This window comes from Pan paniscus, chromosome 8 (assembly GCF_029289425.2).
Source record: "Pan paniscus chromosome 8, NHGRI_mPanPan1-v2.0_pri, whole genome shotgun sequence".
Lineage (NCBI taxonomy): Eukaryota > Metazoa > Chordata > Mammalia > Primates > Hominidae > Pan > Pan paniscus.
This window is the reverse complement of record NC_073257.2, coordinates 2,965,032-2,986,372: the sequence shown is the minus strand read 5'-3', so window position 1 is coordinate 2,986,372 and position 21,341 is coordinate 2,965,032.

The following is a 21,341-nucleotide window of genomic DNA, read 5'->3' as shown; positions in this document are numbered from 1 at the left end:
GCTGGAGACATTTCCATGTTTATAAAGATAACGGGGGAGATATTTCCATGTTTATACACATAGCGGTGGTGATGTTTCCATGTTTATAGATATAGCAGTGTATATATTTCCATGTATATACAGATAGCTGTGTGGCTATTTCCATGTTTATACAGATAGCGGTGTAGATATTTCCATGTTTATAGAGATGGCTGTGTAGATATTTACATATTTATACAGATGGCGGTGTAGATATTTCCATGTTTAGACAGATAATGTTGTAGATATTTCCATGTTTATACAGATTGCGGTGTAGGTATTTCCATGTTTATAGAGATAGCGGTGTAGATATTTCCATGTTTATACAGATGGCTGTGTAGATATTTCCATGTGTATACAGATGGCAGTGTAGGTATTTCCATGTTTATAGAGATAGCGGTGTAGATATTTCCATGTTTATACAGATGGCTGTGTAGATATTTCCATGTGTATACAGATGGCAGTGTAGATATTTCCACTTTTATAAAGATGGAGGTGTAGATATTTCCATGTTTATACAGATGATTGTGTAGATATTTCCATGTTTTTACAGATGGCGGTGTAGATATTTCCATGTTTATACAGATAGTGGTGTGGCTATTTCCATGTTTATACTGATAGCAGTGTAGATATTTCCATGTTTATGGAGATGGCTGTGTAGATATTTACATGTTTATACACATGGCAGTGTTGATATTTTCATGTTTATGCAGATAGTGGTGTAAATATTTCCAGGTTTATACAGATGACTGTGTAGTTATTTCCATGTTTATACAGATGGCGGTGAAGATATTTCCAAGTTTATAGAGACAGCCATGTAGATATATCCATGTTTATACAGATAGCAGTGGAGATATTTCCATGTTTATAGAGATAGCGGTGTAGATATTTCCATGTTTATACAGATAGGTGTGTGGCTATTTACATGTTTATACAGATAGCGTTGGAGTTATTTCCATGTTTATACAGATAGCGGTGGATATATTTCCATGTTTATACAGATAGCGGTGGAGATATTTCCATGTTTATACAGATAGCGTTGTAGATATTACCATTTTTATAGAGATGGCTGTGTTGATATTAACATGTTTATTCAGATAGCAGTGTAGATATTTCCATGTTTATACAGATAGTGGTGTAGATATTTCCAGGTTTATACAGATGACTGTGTAGGTATTTCCATGTTTATACACATGGCGGTGTAGATATTTCCATGTTTACAGAGATAGCCATGTAGATATTTCCATGTTTATACAGATAGTGGTGTAGACATTTCCATGTTTATAGAGATAGCGGTGTAGATATTTCCATATTTATAGAGATAGCGGTGTAGATATTTCCATATTTATACAGATAGCGGTGTTCCCTATTTCCATGTTTATACAGATAGCGGTGTAGAGATTTCCATGTTTATACAGATAGCGGTGGAGATATTTCCATGTTTATACAGATAGCAGTGGAGATATTTCCATGTTTATAGAGATAGCGGTGTAGATATTTCCATGTTTATACAGATAGCTGTGTGGCTATTTCCATGTTCATACAGATAGCGGTAAAGATAATTCCATGTTTATAGATTTGGCTGTGTAGACATTTACATATTTATACAGATGGCAGTGTAGATATTTCCATGTTTATACAGATGGCAGTTTGGATATTTCCATGTGTATACAGATGGCAGTGTAGATATTTCCATGTTCATACAGATGGAGATGTAGATATTTCCATGTTTATAGAGATGTCAGTGTAGATATTTCCATGTTTATAGAGATGGCTGTGTAGTTATTTCCATGTTTATACAGATGGCAGTGTAGATATTTCCATGTTTATACAGATACTGGTGTATATATTTCCAGGTTTATACAGATGACTGTGTAGTTATTTCCATGTTTATACAGATGGCGGTGAAGATATTTCCATGTTTATAGAGACAGCCATGTAGATATTTCCATGTTTACACCGATAGCGGTGTAGACATTTCCATGTTTATAGAGATAGCGGTGTAGAAATTTCCATATTTATACAGATAGCGGTGTCACTATTTCCATGTTTATACAGATAACGGTGGAGATATTTCCATGTTTATACAGATGGCGGTGGAGATGTTTCCATGTTTATAGAGATAGCATTGTAGATATTTCCATGTTTATACAGATATCTGTGTGGCTATTTCCATGTTTATACAGATAGCGTTGGAGATATTTCCATGTTTATACAGATAGCGGTGGAGAAATTTCCATGTTTATACAGATAGCGGTGGAGATATTTCCATGTTTATAGTGATAGCAGTGTATATATTTCCATGTTTACAGATAGCTGTGTGGCTATTTCCATGATTATACAGATAGCGGTGTAGATATTTCCATGTTTATAGAGATGGCTGTGTAGATATTTACATATTTATATAGATGGCAGTGTAGATATTTCCATGTTTAGACAGATAGTGGTGTAGATATTTCCATGTTTATACAGATTGCGGTGTAGGTATTTCCATGTTTGTAGAGATAGCGGTGCAGATATTTCCATGTTTATACAGATGGCTGTGTAGATATTTCCATGTGTATACAGATGGCAGTATAGATATTTCCATGTTTATAAAGATGAAGGTGTAGATATTTCTATGTTTATACAGATGACTGTGTAGATATTTCCATGTATTTACAGATGGCGGTGTAGATATTTCCATGTTTATACAGATAGCGGTGTGGCTGTTTCCATGTTTATACAGATGACTGTGTAGATATTTCCTTGTTTTTACAGATGGCGGTGTAGATATTTCCATCTTTATACAGATAGCGGTGCGGTTATTTCCATGTTTATATAGATAGTGGTGTAGATATTTCCATGTTTATAGAGATGGCTTTGTAGATATTACATATTTATACAGATGTCAGTGTAGGTATTTCCATGTTTAGACAGATAATGGTGTAAATATTTCAATGTTTATATAGATTGCAGTGTAGGTATTTCCATGTTTACAGACATAGCGGTGTAGCTATTTCCATGTTTATACAGATGGCTGTGTGGATATTTCCATGTGTATTCAGATGGCAGTGTAGATATTTCCATGTTTATACAGATGGAGGTGTAGATATTTCCATGTTTATACAGATGACTGTATTGATATTTCCATGTTGTTACAGATGGCGGTGTAGATATTTCCATGTTTATACAGAGAGCGGTGTGGCTATTTCCATGTTCATACAGATAGCGGTGTAGATATTTCCATGTTTATAGAGATGGCTTTGTCGATATTTCCATGTTTATACAGATGGCAGTGTAGATATTTACATGTTTATACAGATAGTGGTGTAGATATTTCCAGGTTTATAGAGATGACTGTGTAATTATTTCCATGTTTATACAGATGGCGGTGAAGATATTTCCATGTTTATACAAATGGCTGTGTAGATATTTCTATGTTTATACAGATAGCGGTGTAGACACTTCCATGTTTATAGAGATAGCGGTGTAGATAATTCCATATTTATAGAGATAGCGGTGTCACTATTTCCATGTTTATACAGATAGCGGTGGAGATATTTCCATGTCTATACAGATAGTGGTGTAGATATTTCCAGGTTTATACAGATGACTGTGTAGGTATTTCCATGTTTATACAGATGGCAGTGTAGATATTTCCATGTATAGACAGATAATGTTGTAGATATTTCCATGTTTATACAGATTGCGGTGTAGGTATTTCCATGTTTATAGAGATAGCGGTGTAGATATTTCCATGTTTATACAGATGGCAGTGTAGATATTTTCATGTTTATACAGATAGTGGTGTAGATATTTCCAGGTTTATACAAATGACTGTGTAGTTATTTCCATGTTTATACAGATGGCGGTGAAGATATTTCCATGTTTATAGAGACAGCCATGTAGATATTTCCATGTTTATACAGATAGCGGTTTAGACATTTCCATGTTTATAGAGATAGCGGTGTAGATATTTCCATATTTATACAGATAGCGGTGTCACTATTTCCATGTTCATACAGATAGCGGTGGAGATATTTCCATGTTTATACAGATAGCGGTGGAGGTATTTCCATGTTTATAGAGATAGCGGTGTAGATATTTCCATGTTTACACAGATAGCTGTGTTTCGATTTCCATGTTCATACAGATAGCGCTGGAGACATTTCCATGTTTATAAAGATAACGGGGGAGATATTTCCATGTTTATACACATAGCGGTGGTGATGTTTCCATGTTTATAGATATAGCAGTGTATATATTTCCATGTATATACAGATAGCTGTGTGGCTATTTCCATGTTTATACAGATAGCGGTGTAGATATTTCCATGTTTATAGAGATGGCTGTGTAGATATTTACATATTTATACAGATGGCGGTGTAGATATTTCCATGTTTAGACAGATAATGTTGTAGATATTTCCATGTTTATACAGATTGCGGTGTAGGTATTTCCATGTTTATAGAGATAGCGGTGTAGATATTTCCATGTTTATACAGATGGCTGTGTAGATATTTCCATGTGTATACAGATGGCAGTGTAGGTATTTCCATGTTTATAGAGATAGCGGTGTAGATATTTCCATGTTTATACAGATGGCTGTGTAGATATTTCCATGTGTATACAGATGGCAGTGTAGATATTTCCACTTTTATAAAGATGGAGGTGTAGATATTTCCATGTTTATACAGATGATTGTGTAGATATTTCCATGTTTTTACAGATGGCGGTGTAGATATTTCCATGTTTATACAGATAGTGGTGTGGCTATTTCCATGTTTATACTGATAGCAGTGTAGATATTTCCATGTTTATGGAGATGGCTGTGTAGATATTTACATGTTTATACACATGGCAGTGTTGATATTTTCATGTTTATGCAGATAGTGGTGTAAATATTTCCAGGTTTATACAGATGACTGTGTAGTTATTTCCATGTTTATACAGATGGCGGTGAAGATATTTCCAAGTTTATAGAGACAGCCATGTAGATATATCCATGTTTATACAGATAGCAGTGGAGATATTTCCATGTTTATAGAGATAGCGGTGTAGATATTTCCATGTTTATACAGATAGGTGTGTGGCTATTTACATGTTTATACAGATAGCGTTGGAGTTATTTCCATGTTTATACAGATAGCGGTGGATATATTTCCATGTTTATACAGATAGCGGTGGAGATATTTCCATGTTTATACAGATAGCGTTGTAGATATTACCATTTTTATAGAGATGGCTGTGTTGATATTAACATGTTTATTCAGATAGCAGTGTAGATATTTCCATGTTTATACAGATAGTGGTGTAGATATTTCCAGGTTTATACAGATGACTGTGTAGGTATTTCCATGTTTATACACATGGCGGTGTAGATATTTCCATGTTTACAGAGATAGCCATGTAGATATTTCCATGTTTATACAGATAGTGGTGTAGACATTTCCATGTTTATAGAGATAGCGGTGTAGATATTTCCATATTTATAGAGATAGCGGTGTAGATATTTCCATATTTATACAGATAGCGGTGTTCCCTATTTCCATGTTTATACAGATAGCGGTGTAGAGATTTCCATGTTTATACAGATAGCGGTGGAGATATTTCCATGTTTATACAGATAGCAGTGGAGATATTTCCATGTTTATAGAGATAGCGGTGTAGATATTTCCATGTTTATACAGATAGCTGTGTGGCTATTTCCATGTTCATACAGATAGCGGTAAAGATAATTCCATGTTTATAGATTTGGCTGTGTAGACATTTACATATTTATACAGATGGCAGTGTAGATATTTCCATGTTTATACAGATGGCAGTTTGGATATTTCCATGTGTATACAGATGGCAGTGTAGATATTTCCATGTTCATACAGATGGAGATGTAGATATTTCCATGTTTATAGAGATGTCAGTGTAGATATTTCCATGTTTATAGAGATGGCTGTGTAGTTATTTCCATGTTTATACAGATGGCAGTGTAGATATTTCCATGTTTATACAGAAACTGGTGTATATATTTCCAGGTTTATACAGATGACTGTGTAGTTATTTCCATGTTTATACAGATGGCGGTGAAGATATTTCCATGTTTATAGAGACAGCCATGTAGATATTTCCATGTTTACACCGATAGCGGTGTAGACATTTCCATGTTTATAGAGATAGCGGTGTAGAAATTTCCATATTTATACAGATAGCGGTGTCACTATTTCCATGTTTATACAGATAACGGTGGAGATATTTCCATGTTTATACAGATGGCGGTGGAGATGTTTCCATGTTTATAGAGATAGCATTGTAGATATTTCCATGTTTATACAGATATCTGTGTGGCTATTTCCATGTTTATACAGATAGCGTTGGAGATATTTCCATGTTTATACAGATAGCGGTGGAGAAATTTCCATGTTTATACAGATAGCGGTGGAGATATTTCCATGTTTATAGTGATAGCAGTGTATATATTTCCATGTTTACAGATAGCTGTGTGGCTATTTCCATGATTATACAGATAGCGGTGTAGATATTTCCATGTTTATAGAGATGGCTGTGTAGATATTTACATATTTATATAGATGGCAGTGTAGATATTTCCATGTTTAGACAGATAGTGGTGTAGATATTTCCATGTTTATACAGATTGCGGTGTAGGTATTTCCATGTTTGTAGAGATAGCGGTGCAGATATTTCCATGTTTATACAGATGGCTGTGTAGATATTTCCATGTGTATACAGATGGCAGTATAGATATTTCCATGTTTATAAAGATGAAGGTGTAGATATTTCTATGTTTATACAGATGACTGTGTAGATATTTCCATGTATTTACAGATGGCGGTGTAGATATTTCCATGTTTATACAGATAGCGGTGTGGCTGTTTCCATGTTTATACAGATAGCGGTGTAGATATTTCCATGTTTATAGAGATGGCTGTGTAGATATTTACATGTTTATACAGATGGCAGTGTAGAGATTTTCAAGTTTATACATATAGTGATGTAGATATATCCGGGTTTATGCAGATGACTGTGTAGTTATTTCCATGTTTATACAGATGGCGGTGAAGATATTTCCATGTTTATACAGACAGCCATGTAGATATTTCCGTGTTTATACAGATAGCGGTGTAGACATTTCCATGTTTATAGAGATAGCGGTGTAGTTATTTCCTTATGTGTACAGATAGCGGTGTCACTATTTCCATGTTTATGCAGATAGCGGTGGAGATATTTCCATGTTTATACAGATAGCGGTGGAGATATTTCCATGTTTATAGAGATAGTGGTGTAGATACTTCCATGTTTATACAGATAGCTGTGTGGCTATTTCCATGTTTATATAGATAGCGTTGGAGATATTTCCATGTTTATACATATGGCGGTGTAGATATTTCCATGTTTATGCAGATGGCGGTGCAGATATTTTCATGTTTATACAGATAGCGGTGAACATATTTCCATATTTATACAGATGACTGTGTAGTTATGTCCATTTTTATACAGATGTCGGTGTAGATATTTCCATGTTTATACAGATAGCGCTGTGGCTATTTCCATGTTTATACAGACAGCAGTGTAGATATTTCCATGTTTATAGTGATGGCTGTGTAGATATTTCCATGTTTATACAGATGGCAGTGTAGATATTTCCATGTTTGTACAGACAGTGGTGTAGATATTTCGATGTTTATACAGATGACTGTTTAGGTATTTCCATGTTTATACTGATGGCGGTGTAGATATTTCCATGTCTATACAGTTAGCGGTGTGGCTATTTCCATGTTTATACAGATATCGGTGTAGATATTTCCATGTTTATAGAGATGGATGTGTAGATATTTACATGTTTATACAGATGGCAGTGTAGATATTTCCATGTTTATACAGATAGTGGTGTAGATATTTCCAAGTTTATACAGATGACTGTGTAGGTATTTCCATGTTTATACAGATGGCGGTGTAGATATTTCCATGTTTATAGAGACAGCCATGTAGATATTTCCATGTTTATACAGATAGCGTTGTAGATATTTCCATGTTTATAGAGATAGCGGTGTAGATATTTCCATATTTATACAGATAGCGGTGTCACTATTTCCATGTTTATACAGATAGCGGTGTAGATATTTCCATGTTTATACAGATAGCGGTGGAGATATATCCATGTTTAAACAGATAGCGGTGCCGATATTTCCATGTTTATAGAGACAGCCATGTAGATATTTCCATGTTTACACCGATAGCGGTGTAGACATTTCCATGTTTATAGAGATAGCAGTGTAGATATTTCCATATTTATACAGATATCGGTGTCACTATTTCCATGTTTATACAGATAACGGTGGAGATATTTCCATGTTTATACAGATAGCGGTGGAGATGTTTCCATGTTTATAGAGATACCAGTGTAGATATTTCCATGTTTATACAGATAGCGGTGAAGATGTTTCCATGTTTATACAGATAGCGTTGGAGATATTTCCATGTTTATACAGATAGCGGTGGAGATATTTCCATGTTTATACAGATAGCGATGGAGATATTTCCATGTTTATAGTGTTAGCAGTGTATATATTTCCATGTTTATACAGATAGCTGTGTGGCTATTTCCATGTTTATACAGATAGCGGTGTAGATATTTCCATGTTTATAGAGATGACTGTGTAGATATTTACATATTTATATAGATGGCAGTGTAGATATTTCCATGTTTAGACAGATAATGGTGTAGATATTTCAATGTTTATTCAGATTGCAGTGTAGGTATTTCCATGTTTGTAGAGATAGCGGTGTAGATATTTCCATGTTTATACAGATGGCTGTGTAGATATTTCCATGTGTATACAGATGGTAGTATAGATATTTCCATGTTTATAAAGATGAAGGTGTAGATATTTCTATGTTTATAGAGATGACTGTGTAGATATTTCCATGTTTTTACAGATGGCGGTGTAGATATTTCCATGTTTATACACATAGCGGTGTGGTTATTTCCATGTTTATACAGATAGCGGTGTAGATATTTCCATGTTTATAGAGATGGCTGTGTAGATATTTACATGTTTACAGATGGCATTGTAGATATTTTCATATTTATACATATAGTGATGTAGATATTTCCAGGTTTATGCAGATGACTGTGTAGTTATTTCCATGTTTATTCAGATGGCGGTGAAGATATTTCCATGTGTATAGAGACAGCCATGTAGATATTTCCGTGTTTATACAGATAGAGTTGTAGACATTTCCATGTTTATAGAGATAGCTGTGTAGATATTTCCTTATGTATACAGATAGCGGTGTCACTATTTCCATTTTTATGCAGATAGCGGTGGAGATATTTCCATGTTTATACAGATAGCGGTGGAGATATTTCCATGTATATAGAGATATCGGTGTAGATATTTCCATGTTTTTACAGATAGCTGTGTGGCTATTTCCATGTTTATACAGATAGCGTTGGAGATATTTCCATGTTTATACATATGGCGATGTAGATATTTCCATGTTTATGCAGATGGCGGTGCAGATATTTCCATGTTTATACAGATAGCGGTGTACATATTTCCATATTTATACAGATGACTGTGTAGTTATTTCCATTTTTATACAGATGGCGGTGTAGATATTTCCATGTTTATACAGATAGCGGTGTGGCTATTTCCATGTTTATACAGACAGCAGTGTAGAGATTTCCATGTTTATAGTGATGGCTGTGTAGATATTTCCATGTTTATACAGATGGCAGTGTAGATATTTCCATGTTTGTACAGACAGTGGTGTAGATATTTCCATGTTTATACAGATGACTGTTTAGGTATTTCCATGTTTATACTGATGGCGGTGTAGATATTTCCATGTTTATACAGATAGCGGTGTGGCTATTTCCATGTTTATACAGATATCGGCGTAGATATTTCCATGTTTATAGAGATGGATGTGTAGATATTTACATGTTTATACAGATGGCAGTGTAGATATTTCCATGTTTATACAGATAGTGGTGTAGATATTTCCAAGTTCATACAGATGACTGTGTAGGTATTTCCATGTTCATACAGATGGCGGTGAAGATATTTCCATGTTTATAGAGATAGCCAAGTAGATATTTCCATGTTTATACAGATAGCGTTGTAGACATTTCCATGTTTATAGAGATAGCGGTGTAGATATTTCCATATTTATACAGATAGCGGTGTCACTATTTCCATGTTTATACAGATAGCCGTGTAGATATTTCCATGTTTATACAGATAGCGGTGGAGATATATCCATGTTTATACAGATAGCGGTGCAGATATTTCCATGATTATAGAGGTAGCGGTGTAGATATTTCCATGTTTATACAGATAGCTGTGTGGCTATTTCCATGTATATAAAGATAGCGGTGTACATATTTCCATGTTTATAGAGATGGCTGTGTTGTTATTTACATATTTATTCAGATGGCAGTGTAGATATTTCCATGTTTATATAGATGGAGGTGTAGATATTTCCATGTTTATACAGATGACTGTGTAGATATTTCCATGTTCATACAGATAGCGGTGTAGATATTTCCATGTTTATAGAGATGGCTGTGTCGATATTTACATGTTTATACAGATGGCAGTGTAGATATTTTCATGTTTATACAGATAGTGGTGTAGATATTTCCAGGTTTATACAGATGACTTTGTAGTTATTTCCATGTTTATACAGATAGCAGTGTAGATATTTCCATGTTTATAGAGATGGATCTGTAGATATTTCCATGTTTATACAGATAGCAGTGTAGATATTTCCATGTTTGTACAGACAGTGGTGTAGATATTTCCATGTTTATACAGATGAGTGTTTAGGTATTTCCATGTTTATACAGATGGCGGTGTAGATATTTCTATGTTTATACAGATAGCGGTGTGGCTATTTCCATTTTTATACAGATATCGGCGTAGATATTTCCATGTTTATACAGATGGATGTGTAGATATATACATGTTTATACAAATGGCATTGTAGATATTTCCATGTTTATACAGATAGTGGTGTAGATATTTCCAGGTTTAAACAGATGACTGTGAAGTTATTTCCATGTTTATACAAATGGCGGTGAAGATATTTCCATGTTTATAGAGATAGCCATGTAGATATTTCCATGTTTACATAGATAGCGGTGTAAACATTACCATGTTTATAGAGATATCGGTGTAGATATTTCCATATTTATACAGATAGCGGTGTCACTATTTCCATGTTTATACAGATAGCGGTGTAGATATTTCCATGTTTATACAGATAGCGGTGGAGATATATCCATGTTTATACAGATAGCGGTGCAGATATTTCCATGTTTATAGAGATAGCGGTGTAGACATTTCCATGTTTATACACATAGCTGTGTGGCTATTTCCAAGTTTATACAGATAGCGGTGTACATATTTCCATGTTTATAGAGATGGCTGTGTAGATATTTACATATTTACACATATGGCAGTGTAGATATTTCCATGTTTATACAGATGGAGGTGTAGATATTTCCATGTTTATACAGATGACTGTGTAGATATTTCCATGTTTTTACAGATGGCAGTGTAGATATTTCCATGTTTATACAGATAGCGGTGTGGCTATTTCCAGGTTTATACAGATAGCGGAGTAGATATTTCCATGTTTATAGAGATGGCTGTGTAGATATTTACATATTTATACAGATTGCAGTGTAGATATTTCCATGTTTAGACAGATAATGGTGTATATATTTCAATGTTTATATAGATTGCGGTGTAGGTATTTCCATGTTTATAGAGATAGCGGTGTAGATATTTCCATGTTTATACAGATGGCTGTGTGGATATTTCCATGTGTATACAGATGGCAGTGTAGATATTTCCATGTTTATACAGATAGCGGTGTGGCTACTTCCATGTTTATACAGATAGCGGTGGAGATATTTCCATGTTTATAGAGATGGCTGTGTAGATATTTACATGTTTATACAGATGGCAGTGTAGATATTTCCATGTTTATGCAGATGGCGGTGCAGATATTTCCATGTTTATACAGATAGTTGTGTACATATTTCCATATTTATACAGATGACTGTGTAGTTATTTCCATTTTTATACAGATGGCGGTGTAGGTATTTCCATGTTTATAGAGACAGCGGTGGAGGTATTTCCATGTTTATACAGATGTCTGTGTAGATATTTTCATATTTTTACACAGGTCGGTGTAGATATTTCCATGTTTATACAGATAGCGGTGTGGCTATTTCCATGTTTATACAGATAGCAGTGTAGATATTTCCATGTTTATAGAGATGGCTGTGTAGTTATTTCCATGTTTATACAGAGGGCAGTGTAGATATTTCCATGTTTGTACAGACAGTGGTGTAGATATTTCCATGTTTATACAGATGACTGTGTAGACATTTCCATGTTTATACAGATAGCGGTGTGGATATTTCCATGTTTATACAGATAGCGGTGCAGATATTTCCATGTTAATAGAGATGGCTGTGTAGATATTTACATGTTTATACAGATGGCAGTGTAGTTATTTCCATATTTATACAGATAGTGGTGTAGATATTTCCAGGTTTATACAGATGACTGTGTAGTTATTTCCATGTTTATACAGATGGCGGTGAAGATATTTCCATGTTTATAGAGACAGCCATGTAGATATTTCCATGCTTACACCGGTAGCGGTGTAGACATTTCCATGTTTATAGAGATAGCGGTGTAGATATTTCAATATTTATACAGATAGCGGTGTCACTATTTCCCTGTTTATACAGATAACGGTGGAGATATTTCCATGTTTATAGAGATAGCGGTGGAGATTTTCCATGTTTATAGAGATAGCGGTGTAGATATTTCCATGTTTATACAGATAGCTGTGTGGCTATTTCCATGTTTATACAGATAGCGGTGGAGATATTTCCATGTTTATACAGATAGCGGTTCAGATATTTCCATGTTTATAGTGATAGCAGTGTATATATTTCCATGTTTATACAGATAGCTGTGTGGCTATTTCCATGTTTATACAGATAGTGGTGTAGATATTTCCATGTTTATAGAGATGGCTGTGTAGATATTTACATATTTATATAGATGGCAGTGTAGATATTTCCATGTTTAGACAGATAATGGTGTAGATATTTCCATGTTTAGACAGATAATGGTGTAGATATTTCCATGTTTATACAGATGGCTGTGTAGATATTTCCATGTGTATACAGATGGCAGTATAGTTATTTCCATGTTTATAAAGATGGAGGTGTAGATATTTCCATGTTTATACAGATGACTGTGTAGATATTTCCATGTTTTTACAGATGGCGGTGTAGATATTTCCATGTGTATACATATAGCGGAGTGGCTATTTCCATGTTTATACAGATAGCGGTGTAGATATTTCCATGTTTATAGAGATGGCTGTGTAGATATTTACATGTTTATACAGATGGCAGTGTAGATATTTTCATGTGTATACAGATAGTGGTGTAGATATTTCCAGGTTTATGCAGATGACTGTGTAGTTATTTCCATGTTTATACAGATGGCGGTGAAGATATTTCCATGTTTATAGAGACAGCCATGTAGATATTTCCATGTTTATACAGATAGCGGTGTAGACATTTCCATGTTTATAGAGATAGCGGTGTAGATATTTCCTTATGTATACAGATAGCGGTGTCACTATTTCCATGTTTATACAGATAGCGGTGGAGATATTTCCATGTTTATACAGATATCGGTGGAGATATTCCCATGTTTATAGAAATAGCGGTGTAGATATTTCCATGTTTATACAGATAGATGTGTGGCTATTTCCATGTTTATACAGATAGCGTTGGAGATATTTCCATGTTTATACAGATGGCGGTGTAGATATTTCCATGTTTATGCAGAAGGCGTTGAAGATATTTCCATGTTTATACAGATAGCGGTGTACATATTTCCATATTTATACAGATGACTGTCTGGTTATTTCCATTTTTATACAGATGGCGGTGTAGATATTTCCATGTTTATACAGATAGCGGTGGAGATATTTCCATGTTTATACAGATGACTGTCTAGATATTTTCATATTTTTACACATGTCGGTGTAGATATTTCCGTGTTTATACAGATAGCGGTGTGGCTATTTCCATGTTTATACAGATAGCAGTGTAGATATTTCCATGTTTATAGAGATGGCTGTGTAGATATTTCCATGTTTATACAGATGGCAGTGTAGATATTTCCATGTTTGTACAGACAGTGGTGTAGATATTTCCATGTTTATACCGATGGCTGTGTAGGTATTTCCATGTTTATACAGATGGTGGTGTAGATATTTCCATGTTTATAGAGATAGCCATGTAGATATTTCCATGTTTATACAGATAGCGGTGTAGACATTTCCATGTTTATAGAGATAGCGGTGTAGATATTTCCATATTTATACAGATAGCGGTGTCACTATTTCCATGTTTATACAGATAGCGGTGTAGATATTTCCATGTTTATACAGATAGCGGTGGAGATATATCCATGTTTATACAGATAGCGGTGCAGATATTTCCATGTTTATAGAGATATCAGTGTAGTTATTTCCATGTTTATACAGATAGCTGTGTGGCTATTTCCATGTTTATACAGATAGCCGTGTACATATTTCCATATTTATAGAGATGGCTGTGTAGGTATTTACATATTTATACAGATGGCAGTGTAGACATTTCCATGTTTATGCAGATGGAGGTGTAGATATTTCCATGTTTATACAGATGACTGTGTAGGTATTTCCATGTTTTTACAGATGGCGGTGTAGTTATTTCCAAGTTTATACAGATTGCGGTGTAGGTATTTCCATGTTTATACAGATAGCGGTGTAGATATTTCCATGTTTATACAGATGGCTGTGTAGATATTTCCACGTGTATACAGATGGCAGTGTAGATATTTCCATGTTTATACAGATGGAGGTGTAGATATTTCCATGTTTATACAGATGACTGTGTAGATATTTCCATGTTTATAAAGATAGCGGTGTGGCTATTTCCATGTTTATACAGATAGCTGTGGAGATATTTCCTTGTTTATAGAGATGGCTGTGTAGATATTTACATATTTACACATATGGCAGTGTAGATATTTCCATGTTTATACAGATGGAGGTGTAGATATTTCCATGTTTATACAGATGACTGTGTAGATATTTCCATGTTTTTACAGATGGCAGTGTAGATATTTCCATGTTTATACAGATAGCGGTGTGGCTATTTCCATGTTTATACAGATAGCGGTGTAGATATTTCCATGTTTATAGAGATGGCTGTGTAGATATTTACATATTTATACAGATTGCAGTGTAGATATTTCCATGTTTAGACAGATAATGGTGTATATATTTCAATGTTTATATAGATTGCGGTGTAGGTATTTCCATGTTTATACAGATAGCGGTGTAGATATTTCCATGTTTATACAGATGGCTGTGTGGATATTTCCATGTGTATACAGATGGCAGTGTAGATATTTCCATGTTTATACAGATGGAGTTGTAGATATTTCCATGTGTATACAGATGGCGGTGTAGATATTTCCATGTTTATACAGATAGCGGTGTGGCTATTTCCATGCTCATACAGATAGCGGTGTAGATATTTCCATGTTTATAGAGATGGCTGTGTAGATATTTACATGTTTATACAGATGGCAGTGTAGACATTTTCATGTTTATACAGACAGTGGTGTAAATATTTCCAGGTTTATACAGATGACTGTGTAGTTATTTCCATGTTTATACAGATGGCGGTGAAGATATTTCCATGTTTATAGAGACAGCCATGTAGATGTTTCCATGTTTATACAGATAGCGGTGTAGACATTTCCATGTTTATAGAGATAGCGGTGTAGATATTTCCATAGTCATACAGATAGCGGTGTCACTATTTCCATGTTTATACAGATAGCGGTGGAGATATTTCCATGTTTATACAGATAGCGGTGGAGATATTTCCATGTTTATAGAGATAGCGGTGTAGATATTTCCATGTTTATACAGATGTCTGTGTAGATATTTCCATGTTTTTACAGATGGCGGTGTAGATATTTCCATGTTTATACAGATAGCGGTGTGGCTATTTCCATGTTTATACAGATAGCGGTGGAGATATTTCCATGTTTATAGAGATAGCGGTGTAGATATTTCCATGTTTATACTGATAGCTGTGTGGCTATTTCCATGTTTATACAGATAGCGTTGGAGATATTTCCATGTTTATACAGATAGCGGTGGAGATATTTCCATGGTTATACAGATAGCGTTGGAGATAATTCCATGTTTATAGAGATAGCAGTGTGTATATTTCCATGTTTATACAGATATCTGTGTGGCTATTTCCATGTTTATACAGATAGCGGTGTAGATATTTCCATGTTTATAGAGATGGCTGTGTAGATATTTACATATTTATACAGATGTCAGTGTAGATATTTCCATGTTTAGACAGATAATGGTGTAGATATTTCCATGTTTATACAGATTGCGGTGTAGGTATTTCCATGTTTATACAGATAGCGGTGTAGATATTTCCATGTTTACAGATGGCTGTGTAGATATTTCCACGTGTATACAGATGGCAGTGTAGATATTTCCATGTTTATACAGATGGAGATGTAGATATTTCCTTGTTTATACAGATGACTGTGTAGATATTTCCATGTTTTTAAGATGGCGGTGTAGATATTTCCATGTTTATACAGATAGCGGTGTGGCTATTTCCACGTTTATACAGATAGCGGTGGAGATATTTCCATGTTTATAGAGATGGCTGTGTAGATATTTCCATGTTTATACAGATAGCGGTGTAGATATTTCCATGTTTATAGAGATGGCTGTGTATATATTTACATATTTATAAAGATGGCAGTGTAGATATTCCATGTTTAGACACATAATGGTGTAGATATTTCCATGTTTATACAGATTGCGGTGTAGGTATTTCCATGTTTTTAGAGATAGCGGTGTAGATATTTCCATGTTTATACAGATGTCTGTGTGGATATTTCCATGTGTATACAGATGGCAGTGTAGATATTTCCATGTTTATACAGATGGAGGTGTAGATATTTCCATGTGTATACAGATGACTGTGTAGATATTTCCATGTTTTTACAGATGGCGGTGTAGATATTTCCATGTTTATACAGATAGCGGTGTGGCTATTTCCATGTTCATACAGATAGCGGTGTAGATATTTTCATGTTTATAGAGATGGCTGTGTAGATATTTACATGTTTATACAGATGGCAGTGTAGATATTTTCATGTTTATACAGATAGTGGTGTAGATATTTCCAGGTTTATACAGATGACTGTGTAGTTATTTCCATGTTTATACAGATGGCGGTGAAGATATTTCCATGTTTATAGAGACAGCCATGTAGATGTTTCCATGTTTATACAGATAGCGGTGTAGACATTTCCATGTTTATAGAGATAGCGGTGTAGATATTTCCATATTCATACAGATAGCGGTGTCACTATTTCCATGTTTATACAGATAGCGGTGGAGATATTTCCATGTTTATAGAGATAGCGGTGTAGATATTTCCATGTTTATACAGACAGCGGTGTGGCTATTTCCATGTTTATACAGATAGCGGTGTAGATATTTCCATGTTTATAGAGATGGCTGTGTAGATATTTACATATTTATACAGATGGCAGTGTAGTTATTTCCATGTTTAGACAGATAATGGTGTAGATATTTCCATGTTTATACAGATTGCGTTGTAGGTATTTCCATGTTAATAGAGATAGCGGTTTAGACATTTCCATGTTTATACAGATGGAGGTGTAGATATTTCCATGTTTATACAGATGTCTGTGTAGATATTTCCATGTTTTTACAGATGGCGGTGTAGATATTTCCATGTTTATACAGATAGCGGTGTGGCTATTTCCATGTTTATACAGATAGCGGTGGAGATATTTCCATGTTTATAGAGATAGCGGTGTAGATATTTCCATGTTTATACTGATAGCTGTGTGGCTATTTCCATGTTTATACAGATAGCGTTGGAGATATTTCCATGTTTATACAGATAGCGGTGGAGATATTTCCATGCTTATACAGATAGCGTTGGAGATATTTCCATGTTTATAGAGATAGCAGTGTGTATATTTCCATGTTTATACAGATATCTGTGTGGCTATTTCCATGTTTATACAGATAGCGGTGTAGATATTTCCATGTTTATAGAGATGGCTGTGTAGATATTTACATATTTATACAGATGGCAGTGTAGATATTTCCATGTTTAGACAGATAATGGTGTAGATATTTCCATGTTTATACAGATTGCGGTGTAGGTATTTCCATGTTTATACAGATAGCGGTGTAGATATTTCCATGTTTACAGATGGCTGTGTAGATATTTCCACGTGTATACAGATGGCAGTGTAGATATTTCCATGTTTATACAGATGGAGATGTAGATATTTCCTTGTTTATACAGATGACTGTGTAGATATTTCCATGTTTTTAAGATGGCGGTGTAGATATTTCCATGTTTATACAGATAGCGGTGTGGCTATTTCCACGTTTATACAGATAGCGGTGGAGATATTTCCATGTTTATAGAGATGGCTGTGTAGATATTTCCATGTTTATACAGATAGCGGTGTAGATATTTCCATGTTTATAGAGATGGCTGTGTATATATTTACATATTTATAAAGATGGCAGTGTAGATATTTCCATGTTTAGACACATTATGGTGTAGATATTTCCATGTTTATACAGATTGCGGTGTAGGTATTTCCATGTTTATAGAGATAGCGGTGTAGATATTTCCATGTTTATACAGATGTCTGTGTGGATATTTCCATGTGTATACAGATGGCAGTGTAGATATTTCCATGTTTATACAGATGGAGGTGTAGATATTTCCATGTGTATACAGATGACTGTGTAGATATTTCCATGTTTTTACAGATGGCGGTGTAGATATTTCCATGTTTATACAGATAGCGGTGTGGCTATTTCCATGTTCATACAGATAGCGGTGTAGATATTTTCATGTTTATAGAGATGGCTGTGTAGATATTTACATGTTTATACAGATGGCAGTGTAGATATTTTCATGTTTATACAGATAGTGGTGTAGATATTTCCAGGTTTATACAGATGACTGTGTAGTTATTTCCATGTTTATACAGATGGCGGTGAAGATATTTCCATGTTTATAGAGACAGCCATGTAGATGTTTCCATGTTTATACAGATAGCGGTGTAGACATTTCCATGTTTATAGAGATAGCGGTGTAGATATTTCCATATTCATACAGATAGCGGTGTCACTATTTCCATGTTTATACAGATAGCGGTGGAGATATTTCCATGTTTATACAGATAGCGGTGAAGATATTTCCATGTTTATAGAGATAGCGGTGTAGATATTTCCATGTTTATTCAGATAGCGTTGTGGCTATTTCCATGTTTATACAGATAGCGGTGTAGATATTTCCATGTTTATAGAGATGGCTGTGTAGATATTTACATATTTATACAGATGGCAGTGTAGATATTTCCATGTTTAGACAGATAATGGTGTAGATATTTCCATGTTTATACAGATTGCGGTGTAGGTATTTCCATGTTTATAGAGATAGCGGTGTAGACATTTCCATGTTTCTTCAGATGGCTGTGTGGATATTTCCATGTGTATACAGAAGGCAGTGTAGATATTTCTATGTTTATACAGATGGAGGTGTAGATATTTCCATGTTTATACTGATTGCGGTGTAGGTATTTCCATGTGTATACAGATGGCAGTATAGATATTTCCATGTTTATACAGATGGAGGTGTAGATATTTCCATGTTTATACAGATGTCTGTGTAGATATTTCCATGTTTTTACAGATGGCGGTGTAGATATTTCCATGTTTATACAGATAGCGGTGTGGCTATTTCCATGTTTATACAGATAGCGGTGGAGATATTTCCATGTTTATAGAGATAGCGGTGTAGATATTTCCGTGTTTATACAGATAGCGGTGTGGCTATTTCCATGTTTATACAGATAGCAGTGTAGATATTTCCATGTTTATAGAGATGGCTGTGTAGATATTTCCATGTTTATACAGATGGCTGTGTAGATATTTCCATGTTTGTACAGACAGTGGTGTAGATATTTCCATGTTTATACAAATGACTGTGTAGGTAGTTCCATGTTTATACAGATGGCGGTGTAGATATTTCCATGTTTATACAGATAGCGGTGTGGCTATTTCCATGTTTATACACATAGCGGCGTAGATATTTCCATGTTTATAGAGATGGATGTGTAGATATTTACATATTTATACAGATGGCAGTGTAGATATTTCCATGTTTATACAGATAGTGGTGTAGATATTTCCAGGTTTATACCGATGACTGTGTAGGTATTTCCATGTTTATATAGATGGTGGTGTAGATATTTCCATGTTTATAGAGATAGCCATGTAGATATTTCCATGTTTATACAGATAGCGGTGTAGACATTTCCATGATTATAGAGATAGCGGTGTAGATATTTCCATATTTATACAGATAGCGGTGTCACTATTTCCAAGTTTATACAGATAGCGGTGTAGATATTTCCATGTTTATACAGATAGCAGTGGAGATATATCCATGTTTATACAGATAGCGGTGCAGATATTTCCATGTTTATACAGACAGCTCTGTGGCTATTTCCATGTTTATACAGATAGCGTTGGAGATATTTCCATGTTTATACAGATGGAGGTGTAGATATTTCCATGTTTATACAGATGACTGTGTAGATATTTCCATGTTTATACAGATAGCGGTGCCGATATTTCCATGTTTATAGAGATAGCAGTGTATGTATTTCCATGTTTATACAAATAGCTGTGTGGCTATTTCCCTGTTTATACAGATAGCGGTGTAGATATTTCCATGTTTATGGAGATGGCTTTGTAGATATTTACATATTTACATAGATGGCAGTGTAGATATTTCCATGTTTAGACAGATAATGGTGTAGATATTTCCATGTTTATACAGATGGCTGTGTAGATATTTCCATGTGTATACAGATGGCAGTATAGATATTTCCATGTTTATAAAGATGGAGGTGTAGATATTTCCATGTTTATACAGATGACTGTGTAGATATTTCCATGTTTTTACAGATGGCGGTGTAGATATTTCCATGTTTATACAGATAGCGGTGTGGCTATTTCCATGTTTATACAGATAGCGGTGTAGATATTTCCATGTTTATAGAGATGGCTATGTAGATATTTACATGTTTATACAGATGGCAGTGTAGATA